Here is a 22,136-nt window from a genome sequence, read left to right as displayed (position 1 = left end):
ATCCATAGCTGTCAATGATGTATTTAAGTCCCCTAGTATAATTGTGTTTTGGTCAATTTCTCCCTTTAGTTCTGTTAGTAGTTGCTTGGTGTATTTCGGTGCTCCCTGATTGGGGGCATAAATATTGATGACTGTTATGTCTTCTTGTTGTACAGTCCCCTTCACCATTATGAAATGTCCATCTTTGTCTCTTGTTATCTTTTTCACCTTGAAGTCTGTTTCATCTGATATCATTATGGCTACACCTGATTTTCTCTGGGTACCATTTGCTTGGAGTGTCAATTTCCACCCTTTCACTTTGAGTCTATGCTTGTCCTTGTAGCTGAGATGTGTCTCTTGGAGACAGCATATGGTTGGGTTTAGCCCTGGCTGCCTTGAGGATTCTTTCTTTGTCGTTGATTTTAGACAGCTTCAATACAATGTGCCTTGGAGAAGGTCTGTTGGGATTGAGGTAACTAGGTGTTCTATTTGCTTCTTGGATTCGAGGGTCCAGTTCTGTCCACAAATTTGGGAAGTTCTCATCGACAATTTGTTTGAATATATTCTCTGTTGCATTCTCTCTTTCTTCTCCTTCTGGTATGCCCATTATTCTTATATTGCTCTTTCTGATGGAGTCAGAAAGTTCTTGTAGAGTTCTTTCATTTCTTTTAAGTCTCAAGTCTCTTTCTTCTTCTATCTGTGTCATTTCCAGGTTTCTATCTTCGATGTCACTGATTCTTTGCTCCATCTGGTCAACTCTACTACCTAAGCTGGTTATTTCATTCTTAATTTCTTCTATTGAGTTCTTAATCTCCAGAAATTCTATTTGGTTCTTTGTTAAGATTTGAATTTCCTTCGTAAAAGGCTCATGCGGTTTTTTGATTGAGTTTCTGAGTTCATTCAACTGCCTATCTGTGTTTTCGTGTATCTGGTGGGGTTTGTTCAGAACTGCAATCTTGAATTCTCTGTCATTTAAGTCACATATTTCTGTATCTTTAAGTGCCTTCTCTGGAGATTTTTCACTTTCTTTCTGAGCTATCTTGTTGCCTTGGTTATTCATGGCGATTACTGGTTTACTATTTCTCTTCCTAGACATCTACAGGAGTGACTTCTGCAACAGGTTGATAGAAAGCAGTCTTTCTTTTGTTTGCCAGTACTTGTTGGTAGAATGTTTTATTATTTCTCCAACTGCAACTTATTTTTCTTCTCCCACACGGTAGTGCTGTTTTCTCTGCACTATTCCAACTTCTCACGCAATGGGGGCATTCCCTGGGAGACGGGCTTCTCCTCTGTTTATAGTTCGTCTAGGTCACAGGGCGCAGTGTCCCGGTGGGTATGCGGAGAGCTTTTCATGTTCCAAAGCTCTTCCAGCTCCTGATTCAGAGCCCGTATATTTCAGCAGTTCTGTTTACTCCTGCAGGGATCCGCCCAGATAGGTGGGGTCAGGGGCGGGGTGAGTTGTGAGAGGTGGCCCAGAGCAATGGCGGCGACCCCACCACAGCCGGTCCTGCTTCCACAGCTCTCTCCCCTTTGCCGGAACTAGTTGGGCTGTGAATTTGTGTTTGCAGTCCACAGTTCTCAAAACAGCAAATTTTCTGTTGTTTTGATCTGACACTGCTACTGTTTCGCTTCTAGCACCGGGCAGGTGGGGGCGGGGCGAGCTCTGGGAGGGGAGGGAGGGGGCGGCTAGTCTCAGTGCCTAAGGCTCCGTTCTCTGCTCGGCAGTGCAGGCTTAAACCACTGTTTTCAGCCTTTTTCCCTCAGTCTTTTCTCCGAGGTCTCTGCCGTGAGCGTTGGGTTCAGCCGTGTTATATGCTGCCCCCTCAGCCCTGTGGGCCATAAGCGGAGCCCTAGCAGTCCGAGTTCTTCCCTCACTTGCAGCTGCGGTAGTTCCGGGAAGCAGCGAGCTCGGAGCACTGAGCTAGGTCTGCATCCTGCGCCCGCGCAGCTCCGTCTCCGCGCACTTCTCCCTTTCCTCCTCCCTCCACTCACGCGAATCTCCCACCTGTAGGTGATTTCAGTCGGTAGTGGGCCTCTTCGTCTTGCCTGTCTGCTGTGCAGGGAGTCCTTTGTGGAGTTTTTGTTGTTCGATTCTTTGTAAATTCCAGGGGAGCTTTACAGAGGCTCACCTCACGCCGCCATTTTTCCGGAAGTCTCAACAACATGACATTTTTATATGATCAATCTTGCTACTACAGGAAGGCAAGAGCAGAAGCAAGGAGACGAGTTAGGAGGCTGTTGTCACTAATCCAGATGATAAAGACTGTGGCTCAGACCAGGGAGATGGCAGTGGAGGAGATGAGATATATTTGGATTTTGAATGTATTGTGAAGGTAGAACCAACCGATATGCCTATGGGTTGGACATCAGTGTGTAAGAAAGCAAGGAGTCACTAATGACTCCAAGGTTTTTGACCTGAGCTGTTGAAAGGATGGAGTTGTCACTTGCCAAAATGAGATAAAGTAGGGGTTGTGAATTAAATTGTGTCCCTCCAAAAAGATATGTTGAAGTCCTAACCCCCAATGCCTGAGAATGTGATCTTATTTGGAAATAGGATCTTTGTAGATTTAGTCAAGTTAAACTGAGGTCATTAGGGTGAGCCTCAATCCAATATGACTGTTGTCCTTATAAGAGTGGGAAATTTGGACAGACTCTCACACACAGGGAGAACACGATGTGAGATTGGAGTTATGCTGCCACAAGTCAAGGAACCACTAGAAGCTAGGTGAGAGGCCTGGAACAGACTCCTTCCTAGAGCCTTAGAAGGGAGTTGCACCCTGCCAACACCTTGATTTGGACTTCTCACCTTCAGAACTATGAGACAATAAATATCTGTTGTTTAAGCCAGTTTGTGACACTTTATTATGGTGGGTTTGGAGGGTACAGTCAGCAGCTCATCTTTAGACATCCAAGTAGAAATGGTGAATAAGCAGCATGACATGAGTCTGGAGTTCATGGGTGAGGACAGAACTGGACATATACATTTGCCGGTTGTCTTATCTGCTATGAACTTATAGCTATAGGACTGAGATCACTTAGGGTACATAGAGAAGAGGTCTAAGGATTGAGCTCTGGGACACGCTACCACGAAGAGGATAGGGAGTTAAAAGCCAGTTGGTGAGTAGAGAAGAAAACCAGGAGAGGCGTTGTCCTGAAGACAAAAGAAGAAACTGTTTTTGAGAAGGAAAGGGTCATCTGCTCTGTCAAATATTGGTGATGAGTCAAGTTGAATGAAGATGAAGAATTGACCATTGGATTTAGCAACTCAGAGCTTGTTTGTGATCTTGACAATGGCAGTTTCAGAGTTGGGAGTGATGCTTGGTTGGAATGGGTTGAAGAGAGAATGGGAGGAGAGAATTGGAGGCAGAGGTACAGGCATTTCTTTGGAGGAGTTTGCTAAAGGGAGACGTGGGGTCAAGAGAGCTTTTTAAAAAGGCAACAGAGATAAAAGTATATTTTATGCTGAGAGAAATAAATGATGCAGCACAGAGAGAGAAATGATAGACATGAGAGAGCAGGGAGAATTGCACAGTGACGTCCTTGGAAATCTGGTGGGGGCAGGATCCACTACACACTTGACCAGGAGCATGGGCAGTTCACCTATAGTAATAGGAGGCAGGTATATGGGCACAGGTACACAGATGGGTGGATGTGGTAATGACACAGGAGATAAAGTTATCAGCTGAGAGGGAGGAGAGGGGAAGAGATACTGCAGGCTAAGGAGGGGGGAAAGCAATGAAGCAGTGATGGAGGACAGTCAGAGATGGAAAAAGGAGAGTAGCATTGCTGGGCAGCATTCAGGAGGCCTGAGGTTTGGCTCATGAGTGTGAAGTAAGAGCAGTCAGATGAGGATGTGTTTTTCTCCAGCCATGTTCAGCTGCCCACGTGTAAGCTCAAAGTCAACAGAGAGTTGGACTTAATCAGAGTTGGGATTTTGCTCTTCAAATGCAAAGAGAGGAGGTACAAAGGAGGGGGGATATGCAAAAGAGGGATTATAATGATGGACTATGGACTTTAAGCTGGATAAGGATAAAAGGGAGGACTTGAGAAGGTCAGGATTCCCCAAAGGGTATTTGGATCAAGGGATTGTAAGTTCCAATAGGGGAAAGGATTGTTAGGGTCAGGGTACTAGAAGTTGTGAGCTGGAAGAATAAAAGTGGGGGCCTGAGAATAAAAGTGAAGCTCCTTAACATGTATATATTGGAGGGGTGGGAGTGACTGGCAATGACAAAGTCTAGGGTATGGCCATGGGAGTGAGTGGCTGGGGTAGGATGGAGAACAAGATCATTGGAGGAGGAAGTCAAAGAACTAAGAGTCCACGGCACTGGGAAGATGATGGATATTGAACCCAGGAATTTTGAAAAAGACAGTATAGGGGAGTGATAGTGAGCCAAGAGCTGAAATCTCACAGGAAAGAAAGCAAGACCCCAATAGCCGTTAGGTAACCACAACAACTCCTGATGATGTGAGTTCCAAAGCTGGGGGTTCTTAGACAGGAGACAGAGAAAAGCATGAAAGCAGCAAAGCTAAGCAAGGAAGGTTCCCAGGCCACCTACAGGCCCAGTGGTTTGATGGCAGTGAAAGAGAAAATAGCTACCAATTAAAAGAGCTCCCCAGAAAATTGTGTCCTTAGGGTAGAACCAGGGAATGTTCAGAGAAGAGAATGAGGAAGTGGGTGTTTACTGATGGCTGACCATGGGTTCCAGAGAGCAAGAGCAAGGGTTGAGCAGGGATATACGTTAAATCAGAAAAGGAGATGTAAGAGCATAATGAAGGGCAGAGCCTTCCAGGGAGAGGGGACTTCTCATGTGACTGACTGAAAGGAGAATGAAAGAATCCTTCTGGGATGACTAAGCAAGACAGCAGGGATGAGGCCCGGTGTTGGGAGGAAAGGAGACTGAGGTGTGTTGGTGCAAGTTCTTCCCAGGAGCACCAGGATTTCTGGAATCCCCAATCACCTTTGCCAAAGGAGCGGCTAATAGTTATAATTATAGAAAGATTATCATTACTACGGTATCAGTCAGCTTTTTTAAATATAAAAAACCCAATACACTCTGGCTAGTTCTTGGGGGAAAAAAAGATATTTATTAAAGGATATGTGTAGCTCCCAGAAACTCAGAGCCAGTGTCCAAAGCCAGGGAGTCAGGAGCAATTCCTAACCTCACTAGATAGTCTGTGAAAACAACCCCTCCACTTGCCTCCTGAATTGCTGCAATTGCTACCCTCTGAGAACTAAACACCATTGCACTGGCGCAAAAACTGATTGCCCTCTGCCCAGTCACCTCCATTTGCTGTTTCCTCTCCAGGCAAGTATCTATGGATGAGTCTGATTGGCCCAACCTCAGGCACAAACCAGGGCTTGGCTACAAGGGAGGCTGACGATGCAAGTCTTCTGGCCTCTGCCTGAGGAAGAATTACTAAAATTTGTGTGAATCACCCGGATCTAAGGAGGGTATTCAAAGATTTTGGCAAGCCATAAAGATTTTGGCAAACCACTTATTAAATAATAATAATAATTTGTATGATTATTTTATCTAAGCTTTGCAAGAAAGAAATGGGGAGGATTCTGTACAGCCACTTCACCATTAGGACCTCAGGTGAGGTTTCTTTTTGTTAAATATTTTTTTAATTTTTCAATGACAATTGACATACAATATTATATTAGTTTCAGGAGTACAACATAGTGATTAGACATTTATATGACTTACAAAGTGATCACCCTGCTTAATCTAGTACCCATCTGAAACCATACATAGTTATTACAATATTATAGACTATATTCCTTATGCTATACTTTACATCTCCACAACTATTTTGTGACTACAAATTTGTACTTCTTAATCCCTTCTCATTTTTCAACCATTCTCCCAAACTCCTCCGATCTAACAACCCTCAAAATATTCTCTGTATTTATAAGTTTGTTTCTGTTTTGTTTGTTCATTTATGAGGTGTGATCAAAACATATGGTGAATATTTAAATAAGAAAAATCTATTACAGTGAAAGATACATTGTCATTAAACCCCCTCAAAATACTCCCCCTTGCTTCGAACATATTTATCCCATCATTCTTGCCACTTTCTGAAGCAGTTCTGAAAGTCTTCTTTTGGGAGTGTCTTTAGTTGCACTGTCGTGGCTGCCTCAATATCCTGAATTGATTCAAAACGTTTACTTTTCATGGTCATTTTGGCTTTGAGCCAGGAGTCGCACAGTGCCAGATCTGGTGAATAAGGTGGATGAGGATACACTGTAATGTTTTTATTTGACAGAAATTGCCATACCAAAAGCTATGTGGGACATGGAGGGAGCATTTTCATAATGGAGGATGAAACCATTTGCCCATTTCTCAGGTCATTTTCTACACACCTCATTTCTTAAATGCTGGTAAAGACATCCATGAAAGAGGACTTCCAAAACAGCTCAGAAAGTGGCAAGAACAATGGGATAAGTTTGTTCGAAGTGAGGGAGAGTATTTTGAAGGGGATTAATGGCAGTGTGTCTTTTACTGTAATCTTTTTTTTTAATTTAAACATACATTATAGTTTTTTATCACACCTCATATTTTGTTCTTTAGATTCCACATATAAGTGAAATCATATGGTATTTGTCTTTCTCTATCTGACTTACTGCACTAAGCATAATGCCCTCTAGATCTTTCCATGTTGTTGCAGATGGCAAGATTTCATTCTTTTTCCATGGCTGAGTAATATTCTACCTCTTCTTTATCCACTCATCCATTGACAGACACCCACGTTGCCTCCACATCTTGGCTATTGTAAATAATGCTGCAATGAACCTCTGTATGAATATGTCCCACATGTCCCTTTGAAGTAATGTTTTGGGTTTCTTTGAACAAATACCCAGAAGTGGGATGACTATGTCCTTCTTTGTCTCTTGTTATAGTCTTTGTTTTAAAGTTTATTTTGTCTGGTATAAATATTGCTATCACAGTTGTTTGTTTGTTTTTTCTTTTTTCCCCATGAAATATATTTTTTCCATCCCTTTACTTTCAGTCTATGTGTTTCTTTGGGTCTGAAGTGAGTCTCTTGTAGGCAGCATACGTAAGGGGCTTCTTTTCTTATCCATGCAGCCCTCCTATGTCTTTTGATTGGAGCATTTTATCCATTTACATGGAAAGCAATTGTTGATAGATATGCAGATGTTACCGTTTCATTATTCATATTTTAAATCTTTTTTATCTTCTTCTTCTTAAAGAAGTCCCTTTAACACTTCTTTTGTAATACTGGTTTGGTAGTGATGAACTTCTTTAGATTTTTCTTGTCTGGGAAGCTCTTTATCTCTCCTTCAATTTTAAATGGTAGCTTTGTTGGGTATAGTGATCTTGGTTGTAGGTTCTTACTTTTCATCATTTTGAGTATTTCATGCCAATCCCTTCTGGCCTGTGAAGTTTCTGTTGAGAAATTAGCTGACAGTCTTATGGGAGCTCCCTGGTAGGTAATTAACTGCTTTTCTCTTGCTGCTTTTAAGATTCTATTTTTATCATTAACTTTTGGCATTTTATGATGTGCTTTGGTGTGGGTCTGTTTGGGTTCATCTTGTTTGGGACTCTCTGTGCTTCCTGGGCTTGTATGTCTATTTTCTTTGCCAGGTTAGGGAAGTTTCCTGTCATTATTTCTTCAAGTAGGTTTTCATTTCCTTGCTCTCTCTCTTCTCCTTCTGGTACACCTATGATGCAAATTTTGGTATGCTTGATGTTGTCTCAGAGTTCCTAAAACCATCCTCATTTTTTTTAGATTATTTTTTCTTTTTGCTGTTCTGATTGGGTGTTTTCTGCTACCTTATCTTCTAAATCACTGATTTGATCATCTGTTCCATCTAATCTGTTGTTGATTCCCTCTAACATATCCTTCACTTCAGTTATTATATTTTTCATTTCTGACTGGTTCTTTTTTGTTTTCTATCTCCATTTTTATGTTTGCTGTCTTTGTTGAAGTTCTCACTCAGATCATTGAGCATCCTTATAAACAGTGTTTTAAACTCTGTGTCTTATAGATTGCTTGACTCCATTTTGTTTAGCTGTTTTTCTGGAGCTTTGTTCTGTTCTTTCATTTGGGACACATTTCTTTTTCTCCCCACTTTGGCTGTCTCCCTGTGTTTGTTTCTGTGTATTACGTAGAACTGCTTTGTCTCCCAGTTCAGTACTGTGGCCCTCTGTAGTAGGTATCCTGTGTGGCCCAGTGGCACAGTCTCCCTGGTTACCAGAGCCAAGTGTTACAGGAGTGTCCCTTGTGTGGGTTGTGTGTGCCTTCCTACTGTAGTTGAGACTTGGTTTTTGTTTTTATGTCAGTGGGAGAGATTGACTCACAGGCTGATTGGTTGTGAGGACTGGCTGTGACCACAATGGAAGAGCTATTGTGCAGAGGCTAACACTATGGAGCAGGGCTCTGGTGCCTGCCCAGTTTGCCCTTTGGGTGTGTCATCCACAGAGGTAGCCAGGTGCTCCAGCTGGGTCTGAAGCTGGTGACTGAGCATGCTTGCCCTACTACAAGCCAAGTTCAGCCACAGCCTGTGTCTGCTCAGGGTCACCTGGCATGAGCCACGAAGTCATCTGCAGATGGCCATCACCCATGCTGGGTTTGGAGGTGCCTGGGAGAAGCTAAGCTGCAAGATGAGGCTGGCTGCTGCTAATGCCTAGCTTGAGGCTGCTCAGCAAGAGGTATGGGGCATGCCAAGGCCAGATGGTGCTGCTTGTTTGGGGTTTATGAACCTTTGACAGATTTAGGAAAGTCCAAAGCATGAGCCAAAACAGACCATTTGTATGGAAAAGCCACTGGAAGTGGCTTGGGTGGGTCCACAAGTTGGGTGGGGTAAGATCTCAAGGAATCACCAAGGTAGGTCAAAGGTGTTAGCCAAGTTGATGGAGACTCACATATAGTGTCTGCACACTGGGAGGGCTCAACAAAAGAACAATGGTTTCTGCCAGTACTTCTACCTAGGAGAAAGCTGACCCTCCAGCCCTTGTCCTGAAGCCACACAATTCAGTTCCTCCCTATATGTTCCTGATACCTTTTGAGCTGCTGCCCAGCATTGGATTTCAGAATGAGTGAACCCATCAGGAAGGAAATCTATACATGGACACTTTAAGACAAAGGCCTGGGACTCCCCAGCCCTCTGTCTCACTCAGCCACAATCACCACTGGTTTTCACAGCCAGAGGTTGTGGGGATTTCTCTTCCTGGCACCAGAACCCTGGGCAGGAGAGCTTGGTGTGGGGCTGGGACCCCTTGCTCCTCAGGGGGGCGGGGGGCCTCCACAGCTGAGATTTCCCTCCTGATTTCTAACTGCCATACATGGGTGTGGGACCAGCCCATTCCATGTCTCTACTCCTCCTGCCAGTCTCAAGGTGGCTTCTTCTATAATGTATATATCCTTAGTTGTATGACTCTGTTCAGCTAATCTTTAGGCAATTCTCAATGATGGTTGTTCTGTAATTTAGTTGTAATTTTGATGTGATTGTGAGAGGATGAAAGTACATCATTTACCTACTCTGCCATCTTGACTGGCTCAGATGAGGTTTTTAACTTTTCAGCAGCAGCTGAGAACACAATTTCTATTGATTCATGCCACGGTATTAATAAGGTAAAACTTTAGGCCTGAACCTTCCCAAATAAGATTAGACTCATTTAGAGCTCACTTCACAGCAAAGCATACTCTTGACTCTGGAAGGACAAGGTGGTACAGGCTACTACTTACTCAGCAGCCCCTGTGTGCCAGACACTGAAATCTTCACTCAGCATGCACGATCTCATTTAATCTTCAAGGCAACTCTGTGAGGAACACAGTGAGATTACCATATTACAAATAAGGAAACAGAATTTTTAAAAATATAAGGTTTTTCTGACACATACCCCCTTCCTCCAGCTACAAGGTCACTGCATGCTGATGTGGAGGTTGTACACTGCACAACTCCACACTGTATGCTTGTATTTGATGTGGATGGTACCACCTGAAGTTGTGATATGTACAATGTGTATTCAACCCTGTTCACTTGGTTCCAAAGTCTGTTCTTCACAATTACGTTAGAGGCCAGTAATCAAAGTCTTTTAACTGAGAGTTTCTTAAGGTCAGAGGAGATTTCTTCTTTGTATTCACAGGGAGTAGCACAATGCCTGGCACATAGCAGATGCACAATAAATGACTACAAGATAAAAGACCATCAAAGATGAACTTGATGTGCTCATGAACTCCTGAAGCTACAGAGGCACCACTTGAAGCCTGAAATAGGTAGTTTAAAACAAATCAAAGAAAGTATTACTGCTTAACACAGCTGGTTGTTAGCTTATAAAACTCATTAACCCAAGAGGTGGTATAGGCAGCAAATACTAATGGACTCCAGGTGTGTCTTGGAAAGTCCAGGCATCTACAACCATAGTATACTACTAAGAGTAGCCAACATATTCCAGGCACTGGGCTAGATTGAACATATTATTTTACTAATCTCTCCAAGTTCATTTCCTTCTATGTAAAACAGAATTAATATTACCTACCTGTGGGGAAAGCTGTGAACATTAAATAAAATAATATATGGAAAGCAGTTAGAATAGACCTGGCATAGTGTTAGTCCTTAATAGTACTATTATTAATATTAATTTTATTAATAGTTAATTAATGTTAACTATATTATCCCTACAAATAATAATAGCAGATGAAATTGTGTTGACGTTTCACTAGTAGGAAAGAAATTCACAAAATTTGCACCTCATACCAAGAAACCAGTTTCACTTATCCTCTTATATGGACACTTCACTGATCAAGACTTTAAAGAAAACTAACCATTAGCCTTTGGGACTACACATAAAGAAAAGAATTTGATTATTTTTCTCCCTTGTGATTTTCAGCCAGGACTATCTTTAACTAAAGCAACAACATGATGATAATTCCTGTTTCAAGCCACCTCCTATAATTTTTACCAAGAGCTTTCAGGGCACCAACACTGTGTCAGGCACCAAATACAATATTTAGATGAGACTTCTGCCTTCCTATGTAGAGATTTTTATGCGGAGTTTGTGGATATTGTGGTACGCAGACAAGATGAAAATAGATTAATATTACTAGAAGCCAGATTGCAAAGAAAATCATGCCAAATTTTCCAGCTTAATCATACTTAGTAAAAACTTCCTTTCCTACAAATTTGAATGTAGCCCCTTGGAGCTCTGCCCTGTTGTACTGTACACATCTTGAAGGCAATGATCATTCAGTTACGTGTCAGTTCTTTGGATTCACAAGCCCATCATGGTACCTGGTAGAAAGTAGATTTTGTGCACGTGCATAGGAGAGAGGGAATACGGAGATGGAGGTGGGAAAATAAGTGATTGAAGCACCATAGTATAATTAACCTTAGCATCATCTCTAAAGTGATATTAGGTTCCAAATTCAGCTCCACCATTACTTAGTTGTGTGGCCTTAAAAAAGTTGCTTAATCTTTCGGGCCTTGGTTTCCTTACCTGTAATCTGAGGATAATAATAACACCTACTTTATAAGTTTGTTGTAAGTATTAAGTAAGACAATATCCACACTTACATAACCATCAACACATTGAGAGCCTACTGTGCCAGACATTGGTCCAAGCACTGGGACTACCTCATTAAACAAAACATAAAAATCCCTGCCTTTATAGAGTTCATATTCTAATTGGAAAGCAAGTAACTATAATAAATTAGACAATTATCTAGTGTATTAAAAGGTAAGTATTTTTAAGGGGAAAGTAGAACATGTATGGGGATGGAGAAGGCTTTGCAATTTAAATTAAAGTGGTCAGCTTGGTCCTCACAGAGATGGGAACATTTGAGCAAAGACTCAAAGGAGTGAAAGTGTGGTGACAGAGTCCCAGAGAGCAGTTTCCAGGCTCTCGGCCTCACTTGGGGAGGTGCTGGCTCAGTTATTAGATGGCCATCAGCTATAATCAGATGGCCATCCACTGTGGATGGGTAGCCATCAGCTGTTACTGGTTAGCCATTAGCCACTAATATAATTGCTGTGTCTATGCTGGGGAGTTGGGGGTTGGTTGGTTGGCAGAGAAGTGAATGGCGGATTGCGGATCCTGTGGCTCCTGCTTCCTGTGTCTCCAAGCCAACCACCAGCAAGAATATATGGTTCCATTGGTGTTCCTTTTTGGCCTCACCATATCCTGAGTTCTTGTGCGGGGAGTGGCACCAGAGACCCTGCATGACAGAAAGAATGAGCCATGGGGATACCTGGGGGAAGCATTCCAGGAAGAGGGAACAGCCAATGCCTTGAGGCAAGAGTGTGTCTGCCATGTTTGCAGTATAGAGAAGGCCAGTGTGGCTGGGGCAGCAAAGAGAGAGGAGTAGCAAGAGAGTCTATCTCCCAAGATAGAATGGGATGTTAGATCCCATAGGACCTTATAGGCCACGTAAGGCTTTGGGGTTTTTTTTAACTCCCCCCCCCTTTTTTTTTTTAGTGAAATGGGGACCCCTTTGGAGCAGCAGAAGGATATGGTCTGATCTACCATTTACCAGGATCACTTTGTTGTATGAAGGACCTGATACTTAATTGGGGCACAATGGTAGCTATTATGAATGCTTGGCAGAAACAATTACCTTCTTGGGGGTCTTAGCAAAGCTGTTTGGCTTTCTAATTACTTATACCATCTGTTTTCATAGACTGAAGCAAAGATCTCTGCAGAGTTACGTAGCAGGAGTTGGAAGCTGGCACTGCAACACTGTATGACTCACTGTCAAAGTGCTCCCAGAGTGTGGGGGGCTTGAACACATGTGTGGACACATGGTTGACCCCTCTGAAGAGAATACTTTGGAATCATTCCTATCCTTGCACATCTGCTAAGGGATGCTTCCTCCATGGCCACCAGGCAGCTACTTCTGGGCCAGAGAGGTGAGCACGTTCTCCCCAAAGCTGGTGGTGGACACTTGAAAACATGCCTGACCCCTTTCCTTCTTCCTCCTTCTCTCCCACCCACATCCTGTTCATCATGTCTAGTATCATTATGCATCATTTATTCTGCCTGCAACAGCACTGTACATGCATTACCTTAGCTTAATCTCCACAATAACTATATGAGACAGCTACTACTACTATCTCAATTTAACCCAGGAAGAAACTGAGGCCTGAGGAGGTGAAATAACTTGCAGAGGTCCCATAGCTGGTACATGACAGAGGAGGACTGACACAGATAGTCTAGCTCCAGAGCCTGAGCCCACAGCCATTACGCTACCTGCCTACAACTGCTTTTTTCTGGAGGCTATTGTTCTTCTTTCAACCTATTTGAAATGTTGTTAACATGCCCCTCAGTACACAGAGAAAAGGGAAAAACAAGGTAGAGTGAAAAGGACAAACAGCCCACTAACAAGCAAATCTAGCCTCTCACTGCAGTGTGCTTGACGACAAGTCCCGACTGTGTCCTGACAATCATCTAGGTATGAGCTTGTGCAGACAGGGAGAGGGAGAGAGAAGCTAGATATGGGTATGGATACAGATCTGGCCATGGACGAGGCTTACACTATCCTGGGAGGAAGGGACTGGAGGTGGCTAAGAACACCAGCTCCAGAACCAGACCCTTGCTCTGCCCTTCACCAGCTGGGAGACCTCGGGAGACCTTCATTTCTTCACACCTCCATTTTCTCATCTGTAAAATGAAGGTGATTATAGTGCCTATCTCATAGGTTTGTTATTGGGATTGAAGGTGCTAAGGCACAATGTAATAAGAAAATCACTAAACACTTCAAATTACAAACTTTGTAGACATTGGCTAACTTCTGATACTTAGCCCAGACATGGCCATCTACGGGATAGAGTCTTTTAAAGAGAATTCAAGCTGTGGATCAAAAGGAAAGAATACCTTGAAAGTCTTATGCTGACCTTTGTAATTAAAAGGCGTGGACCTGGGATGAGGCACGTCCCAGGAAAGCCCACATCCCAGGTTAGGGGCCTACAAACACCCTTCAGCACAGGCAGGCCAAGGCTTCTGCTCCCAAGTGAGGAAAAGTCTTCCACTTGTGCTGGTGTTGTACTGAGGATGACTCACTCCCAACAAGGTCTGTCTAGCCTAAAGGAAGCATCTACCAAGTGTTCAATGTGGCTGAGTCTGCCCAGAGCTGAGCTGCCACAAAGCATCCTGCAGTCATGGATTTATGTTTTCTTCACACTGAGTGTGGAGGAATAGGGTAAACAAAGCAGCTCTTTTTGCAAAGAACTTGAATATATAGCCAACACATATATGAAAAGTGCTCAATGTCACTAACCATCAGGGAAATACAAATCAAAACCACAGTGTAATATCACTTTATATCTGTTAGAATAGCTTTTATCAAAAAGACAAGAGGAGGAAGGGCGGCTGATGGCTCAGTTGGTTAGAGCAAGAGCTTTCAACAACAAGGTTGCTGGTTCAATTCCCTCACGGGATAGTGGGCTGCACCCCCTGCAACTAAAGATAAAAAAAATGGTGACTGGACTTAGAGCTGAGCTGTACCCTCCACAACTAGATTGAAGGACAACGACTTGACTTGGAGCTGATGAGCCCTGGAAAAACACACTGTTCCCCAACATTCCCCAATTAAAAAAAAAAAAGGAAAAAAAAAAAAAGACAAGAGGTAAGTGTTGGTGAGGCTGTAGAGAAAAGGGAACCCTTGTGCACTATTGGTGGGAATGTAAATCTGTACAGCCACTATGGAAAACAATATGCCAGTTCCTCAAAAAGTTAAGACTAGAGCTACCATTTGATCCAGCAATCCCTCTCCTGGGTATTTATTCAAACAATTGAAATTTCAAAGAAATCTCTGCACCCCCGTGTTCATTCAGCAGCATTCACAACAGTCAATATATGAAAACAACCTGTGTCCCTCCAGGGATGAACGGGTACAGATGTGACACACACACACACACACACACACACACACACACACACACACACAGAGAGATTATTCAACCACAAGGAAGAAAGGAAATCCTGCTATTTGCAACAACATGGATGGACCCTGAAGACTTTATGCTAAGTAAGATAAGTCACAGAGAAAGACAAATACTGTATGATGTCACTTATATGTGGAATCTGAAAAACTGAACTTGTAAGAACAAATAGTAAGATGATGGTTACCGGGGCTCAGATGGAGTGGGGAGAGGGGATTAGGGAGATGTTGTTTAAGGTACAAACTTACAACTAGTAGATAAATGAGTTCTAAAGATCTAATGCACAGTGTAGTTATTAGAGTCAACAATACTGTAGTATAAACTTCTAAGATGCTGAGACTAAAGCTTAACTGTTCTCAACACAAAGAGAAACGATAGTTATGTGACACGATAGCGCTATTAGCTAATGCTACTATAGTAATCATATGGCTATACGTAAATGTGTCAAGCCAACACTTGTGCACCTTAAGCTTACACCATGTTATATGTAACATATAGTTCAATTTTTTAAAAAGAGTTCTCTTAGGGTCACTCCACTGTGTAGAAGAAGGCAACTGAGCTCTAAAAGCAAGGGGTGTGCCTGTGGTGTTCACTGCTGGCTCCCTAGCACCTAGCACAGTGCCTAATACATGTAGTAGTAGACATTCAATATCCGTGGAAGAGAGAATAAAGAAATAATTGCAGAAAGGATGAAAATTTGAGCTTTTTAATAAATAATACCTTTGTTTTATCACCTGACCAAACAAATTTGCTAAACCTGTGGGGAAATAACACTGATTTCCTGGTCAGGAAAGGAATGTAGGAGGACAGGTATAGCCATGAGGGTCCCCATACAGGATGATTCATCTTCCCATCACATCCATTATCCCAGCCCCTCCATCAGGCAGTTCCTGCGTCCCCAGGCACTTCTCCAGAAACCCACCTCTGTCAAGTATAAATAAAGCAAACCACATTATTGCATGTGTCTCCATCTGTTAATTAACAAATAAATCAGCCTCATCTTACCAATTAGGAAATGATATCTGGGACTGCAAAAGTGACTTATTCCTCAGTGATAATGAAGGGTATTTGTCACAAGCCTTGAGGTGATGGGAACTGTCCAGCTCTCCGCCCAGCCCCTGACTCCTTCACACGGCCATAATTCTTTCCCTGGGACCTGAGAGAAGACCCCAGGAGCACGCATATTGGGGAGCCTCCCCTGCTTCAGGTCTCTGCGTGGGACAGTAACTAAGGCAAGGGCAGTGGAGCCAGAGTGCTGAGGGCTAAGATTAGATTGCTCTTCCTTCTCGTAGATGTATCTCAGCATCTACGAGGTGTTAGCAAAAACTACAGTGAATGTTTAAATTTAAAAAAAAATTATTACAGTAAAAGACACGTTGCCATTAATCCCCCTCAAATACTCTCCCTCGCTTCAAACCCACGTATCCCATCTTTTGTGCCACTTTCTGAAGCAGTTCTGGAAGTCCTCTTTCGTGAGTGTCTTTAGTTGTGCTGTCATGGCTGCCTCAATGTGCTGAATAGATTCAAAACGTTTTCCTTTCATGGTCATTTTACTTTGGGAAGAGCCAGAAGTCACTCGGTGCCAAATCCAGTGAATAAGGTGGATGAGGACACACTGTAGTTTTTATTTGACAGAAACTGCCATTCCAGAAGCGATGTGTGACACAGACCATTGTCATGATGAAGGATGAAGTAAAGACATGAAAGAGGACTTCCAGAACTGCTTCAGAAAGTGGCAATAACGATAGTATGTGTTCAAAGCGAGGGGAAGTATTTTGAGATTGATAAATGGCAATGTGTGTTTTACTGTAATACATTTTTAAAATTTAAACATTCACCATATTTTGTGACTACACCTCATACAGTCCACCTATTAGTGAGGTCAGAACCCGAGTCTGCACCAAAAGGCAAAGAGGTACTTCTTTTTTCCCCCATCTTTATTGATGCATAATCAACAAATTAAAACTGTATACAGGCCATTTGTCTTTCTTGACTTGGCCCATTCTTCCCTCAGAATGTATCTTAATAAACTTTGCTTACTCTCTACCTTCGTGTTTGCTGATCTGTAATTCTTTACTGCATCAGCAAAAGGACCAAGCCACTATTCCAGTAACATACCGTGTTTCCCTGAAAATAAGACCTAACTGGAAAATAAGCCCTAGCGTGATTTTTCAGGATGACATCCCCTGAACATAAGCCCTAATGCATCTTTGGGAGCAAAAATTAGTGTAAGACCCAATCTTATTTTTGGGGAAACAGATGGCTGGAGTTGGACTCGTCCACACAAATCGAACTGTAACTTGGTTCTCCGCCAGGACTACCAACCACTCTCTCCATGGGACCTTGTTATCTATCAAGGACCCCTAGATGGACATCATGAGCCATTACCTCCTGTCGACAGGCAGCAAGTGTAGGAACCCAAGGCCCTTACAACACCCACAATCTGCAGGAAGCAGCCAGAATGATCATCGTCCTGAGACCACAATGAATTACATTCTTATTACTTGAGGAGGGAATATTAGGCAGAAGGTAGGCATGAGAGACAGGAGGGGTGGGTGATAATGTAACTGGCACTTTGTACTGCCAAAGTCCACTCCCCAGGGACCACCCAGGTCTAACACCCAGGGACAATTTTTGTGATTAGAACATCCTGAAAAGAGGGAAGTAAAATCTGGCTAAAATTATCTGGTTTTTGACACCTGTGCAGAATGTTAAAGCTTACCTTTGGTTTAACCTTAGCATCTCATTGTAATATAGTTACAATAAATTAGCATTGCAGTTTTAACCACCGCCCACCCCTCCCCGTGGGTTTTTCTGTGTGTATTATGGGTAAGGGCATGTGCAGAAAGGAATGGGTTATATAACCTACACATGTCAAGCAAATGACCCAAGTCTGTACATCACATGCAGGGCTGGCCCGGAGCCAACAATATATAAAACTCAAACCCCAAACCTTTTGGTGCCATTTGTCTTTCATGGCTCATTGTTCCCTTAGACCATATCCTAATAAACTTCCTTACTCTATAAAAAAAAAAAAAAGAAAAGGAAATACTGTGACCATTTAAGGTGTATCACTTGATGTTTTGGTTACATGTACATTGTGAAAAGAGGAATTTCTTAGACTAGTCTGAGGACCAGTGGCATCAGAATCACACAGAGCTTGTAAAAATGCAGATTCTCAGGCTCCAGACAATCCCTTGGATCAGAGTCTCTGGGAAAGAACCAGAAACATTGACATTTTTAACCTACTCCCCAGGAAATTCTTCTAGTTTGACAACCACTTATGCAAAATTCTTCTTTTCCTCTTCTTGGGAATTTAGATTTTCTTTTAATTACAATGGCAAAAGAGATGGGGGTGAGTGGGTGGGGGACTTTCTGGCAAGTAGTATGGAATCATAGAAGGTCCATAATGAACAGTACAACCTTCATTACACATGTAAGGAGACCAAGGCTCATGTTTCAGGGCTGAATTGTGTCCCTCAAAAAAGATATGTTGAAGTTATAACCCCCTGTTCCTCAGAATGATTTCCAATAAGGTCAGAGAATGTGACCTTATTGGAAATCAAGTTTTTATTTTATTTTTTGTATGAAAAAATCATTTGTTTCTAAATAATTATCAGTATACCAAGTAATATAACATTTAACAAGTTCCTGAATTCTATCATATAGTAACTTTGATTAAGAGATACTAAAAGTAGCCCAAACAACTATGTATGCTAGTACTCATTGTTCTAATACTTAGCAAAAAAAAAAAAAAAAAAAAAAAAAAAAGACTATTTTAAGGCTAGCTGCTGCTTTACACAGGTTACAAATAACTATTTACTACTTCTTCACAGATAAAACCCCTGACCTGCGAGAAAGTGTTAGGGGGAAAAAAGGCATTATTTAATCCCTTTCTTCTTAAAAAGTTTGTTTGTTTGTTTACTACATCTACGAAAGAAAAAGCCAGCATATATATATATATATATATATATATATATATATATATATATATATATATATATATATATAGTTTGAACTAAAAGGCATAGGAAAACAGACAACATATACCATTAAGTTTCTAAGAAATATGAGGTAAAAAGATGACATCTTTGGATAAGTCGTAAGTTTGTAGAAAGGAGCTAGATTTGCTGTTCTCCAAAAAGCAAAAGGACCCACTGTATAATAAACAGAAATAACTTAATGCCTTGCACAAGAATATAACTCAAGCTTCGCTAAAGCTTCATATTCCATGGAGGCGTCTGAAGGCCAATCCATGGAACAGGCGCTTCTTTCCTCCTCCCCATCCATTTATGCGGTAGTTTTCGTGGATCTCTGGCCAGATGTCGCAGACAAAGGCCAAGAGGTTACCCGGACTTCATCCCTGTCCGGCTGGAAGTCGGTCTGGAGGATGGCCCTCTCTCGGGTGCCTTTTCTGTCCTTCGGTGCTGCAACTGCCCGGCGACCCCAGAGCCGCCGCTTCCTCAGCCTTGAGCTCCTTCTCCCTCTCAGGCGGTGCAGTCACTTTCAGGCTGAGCCTCTTTGGCCTCTTCAGCCCTGGTTCTTTCACTTGGGACCTCAGACACCTTCTCAGAGGCCCACTTCTTGGCCTGCAGCAGCCGCTGGATACCCAGTGACTGACTGGCCATGGTGGCAATGACTCGAGCCCGGAAATCAAGTTTTTACAGAGGTAATCAAGTTCAAATGAAGTCCAATATGACAGATGTCCTTATGGAAAGGGAACATTTGGACACATAGACAAGCATGCACAGAGGGAAGACTATGTGAAGAGACATAGGGAAAATGCCATGTGAAGTTTAGAGTTATGCTGTCACGAGCCAAGGAATGTCTAGAACAGGGGTGTCAAAACTGTGGCCCGCGGGCCAACTGCGGTCTGCAATCCATTGTTAATTGGCCCGCAGCAAATTCCAAAAATATATTTAGTTTACTTAAATAAACCAGGTGAGGCAATACGTACTTCACCTCGAGTGAGTGGCCTGGCTGTTTGTGTATGTTACCGCATATGGCCCTTGGTAAAAAACGTTGAAAAAAGTTTGGCCACCCCTGGTCTAGAGCTATCAGAAGCTGGAAGAAGCAAGGAATGATGCTCCCTTACAGGTTTCAGAGGGAGCATGGCTCTGCCAGCAGCTTGATGTCAGACTTCTAATCTCCAGCGTTGTGAAACAATACATTTTTGTTGTTTTAAGCTACCCAGTTTGTGGTTTGTGGTACTTTATTATAGTAGCCAAGCCAAACAATACAGCCCATTAAGGGGAAATTACTTGCCCAAAGTCATGCAGCTAGATAGTGACCAGGACAGGACTCCAACAGGTTTTGGAATCTCTCTTGGGCTCCATTCACGCCGCACACTGCCACATAGTCTCCCCTTCCACCACTACAAGGCATGATCCTGAGCCATCTAGAAATGCAAAGCAGGTGACCTCCCTAAGGCATTCTTCCAGATGCAGAAACCAGAGGGTGCCTGCTAGAGGGGTACAGTCACATAGCATCCAACTGACAGATCCCAAATCAATCTGATCTTGTAAAGACCATCAGGCCAGGCAAGTGGCCACAGCACAGCAGGCAAAGGGCTAACTCTGGGTGCCATTTGTAGCTGCCATGGATTCCTTATTTCCAACTCTGTTGAAACCTGAACTGGCAGTTAGTAAACACCAGGGACCTTTCCATACAGTCTTTCCAGGAGGACAACACATGGCAGGCTTCTCAGGCTGCCCAAGGAAGTCTGTGTATGGGGGACATAGGAGTTTGCCCAGAACTCAGGAAGCTCCTCTTCTACCTTGCAGCCTCAATGAAGCCACCTCTGAGGAGACAATGAGAAGAACACTGGGAGGGGGGCTCACCCACTAGACAATACCTATTAGGGCAAAGGCATCTTCACCCTTGCTTGCAGATCCTTCCCTCTGAGGCCAGGCCCCTGGCAGAGTGTCCAAGGCCCCCGGCACCTGATGAATTCTACCTCTACCCTCCATGGTATGCAGGTTATGCATAGCTCTATGCAATGGTCTTGCAAGCTTCTGGTCTGTGAGGCCTGAATTGGGTAGGAAGAGAGTCTACTAGCAGGGTAGAGACTTCCATGTGGCTTAAGAATTCTGCATTGAGGAGCAAAGCAAAATTTTTCAGAGTTATGGGCCCTAAATTTTGTTGTGGCTGATGGAAGCAGGACATCGGATTTCTTAGTTCTTTAGGGAGACACCCCAAGACAGAAGGCTAGAAACTCTTTATGATCCTCTCCATCCCCAGTACACTAAGAGCAAGAGAAGCCGATGTCTAAGGAGGTCATTGCAGCCAACTCCGAGTAAGTAGGAGCTGCTGCATGTTGCCACCATCGCCTCAAAGGTCCCAATAACTGGAAACTTGTCATGCTCTAGGGTAATATCCATGAGGAAAGTCATTTGTGATGAGAAAGGAGAGAGAGGGAGAAGAGGGAGAGCATACAATCAAATTAATTCTATTAACATTGATAAGAAGATTTGGAAGCACAGCCAATGACTCCATTAAAATAATGACTCTGGGTTTCCTCTGTCATCACCTCGGGTTGTCTCCCCTCCCTTGCCCACTATAGCTCAAGAATGCTGGCAATGACCACTGTGTTAGGAGACAGGAAGAATGGCAGGGGTGGATTCTGATACCATGGGGGCGGGGGGAACCTCTTTCTACCCAATAGGTCTTGATTATCAATGGTCAGTTCCCTTGGTTGGCAGCTGCAGGGAGGGAAACCAATCCCATCATGACCATGGGAGCAGGAGACATAGATGGAGGCTGGCCTGGAGCTTCTGCTGTACCCCTCTCTTGGCCAGAGGTCCCGTGGCACCCCAGTGTGCCACATGCTCTATCTGTATGGACCATCATATCAATTGTGTCCCCTGGAGTTGTGCAGAGTGATAGCCCTAGTAGATACCCACACATATATGTGGGCAGCTTCATAAGACAGCTCAGGATGATAAGAAAGAATCGATACAATTTACTGAGACCCCCAAGACTATCCCCTTTTCTGTTTGTCTGTAAGTTTTTTATTGAGATAAAATTCATATAACATAAATTAATCATTTTAAAGTGAACAATTTAGTACATTCACAGTGTTATGCAATCACTGTCTCTATCTAATTCCAAAATATTTTCATCACCCCATGTTCATACTCCCTCGTCAGCCCCTGGCAACCTCCAATCTGCTTGCTGTGTCTAAATTTGCCTATTCTGGACATTTCATAGAAATGGGATCATACAATATATGACCTCTATGACTGGCTTCTTTCAC

The 22,136-nt window shown here is 42.9% G+C and overlaps 1 long non-coding RNA gene and 1 pseudogene across 1 annotated transcript in view; both read right to left on the bottom strand.

Moving 5' to 3' along the window:
- Positions 1 to 22,136, bottom strand: part of LOC141572423 (uncharacterized) — a 471,478-nt gene that overhangs the window by 222,897 nt on the left and 226,445 nt on the right. The window contains exon 2 of the long non-coding RNA XR_012497782.1: positions 9,691 to 9,764. This is a non-coding gene — a long non-coding RNA (uncharacterized LOC141572423). The remainder of the gene's footprint in view (positions 1 to 9,690; positions 9,765 to 22,136) is intronic.
- LOC109435625 (V-type proton ATPase subunit G 1) lies at positions 19,104 to 19,509 on the bottom strand (annotated as a pseudogene).

Source organism: Rhinolophus sinicus, linkage group LG06, assembly GCF_036562045.2.
Source record: "Rhinolophus sinicus isolate RSC01 linkage group LG06, ASM3656204v1, whole genome shotgun sequence".
Classification (NCBI taxonomy): Eukaryota; Metazoa; Chordata; class Mammalia; order Chiroptera; family Rhinolophidae; genus Rhinolophus; species Rhinolophus sinicus.
This window is presented reverse-complemented; position numbering and strand designations above follow the sequence as displayed.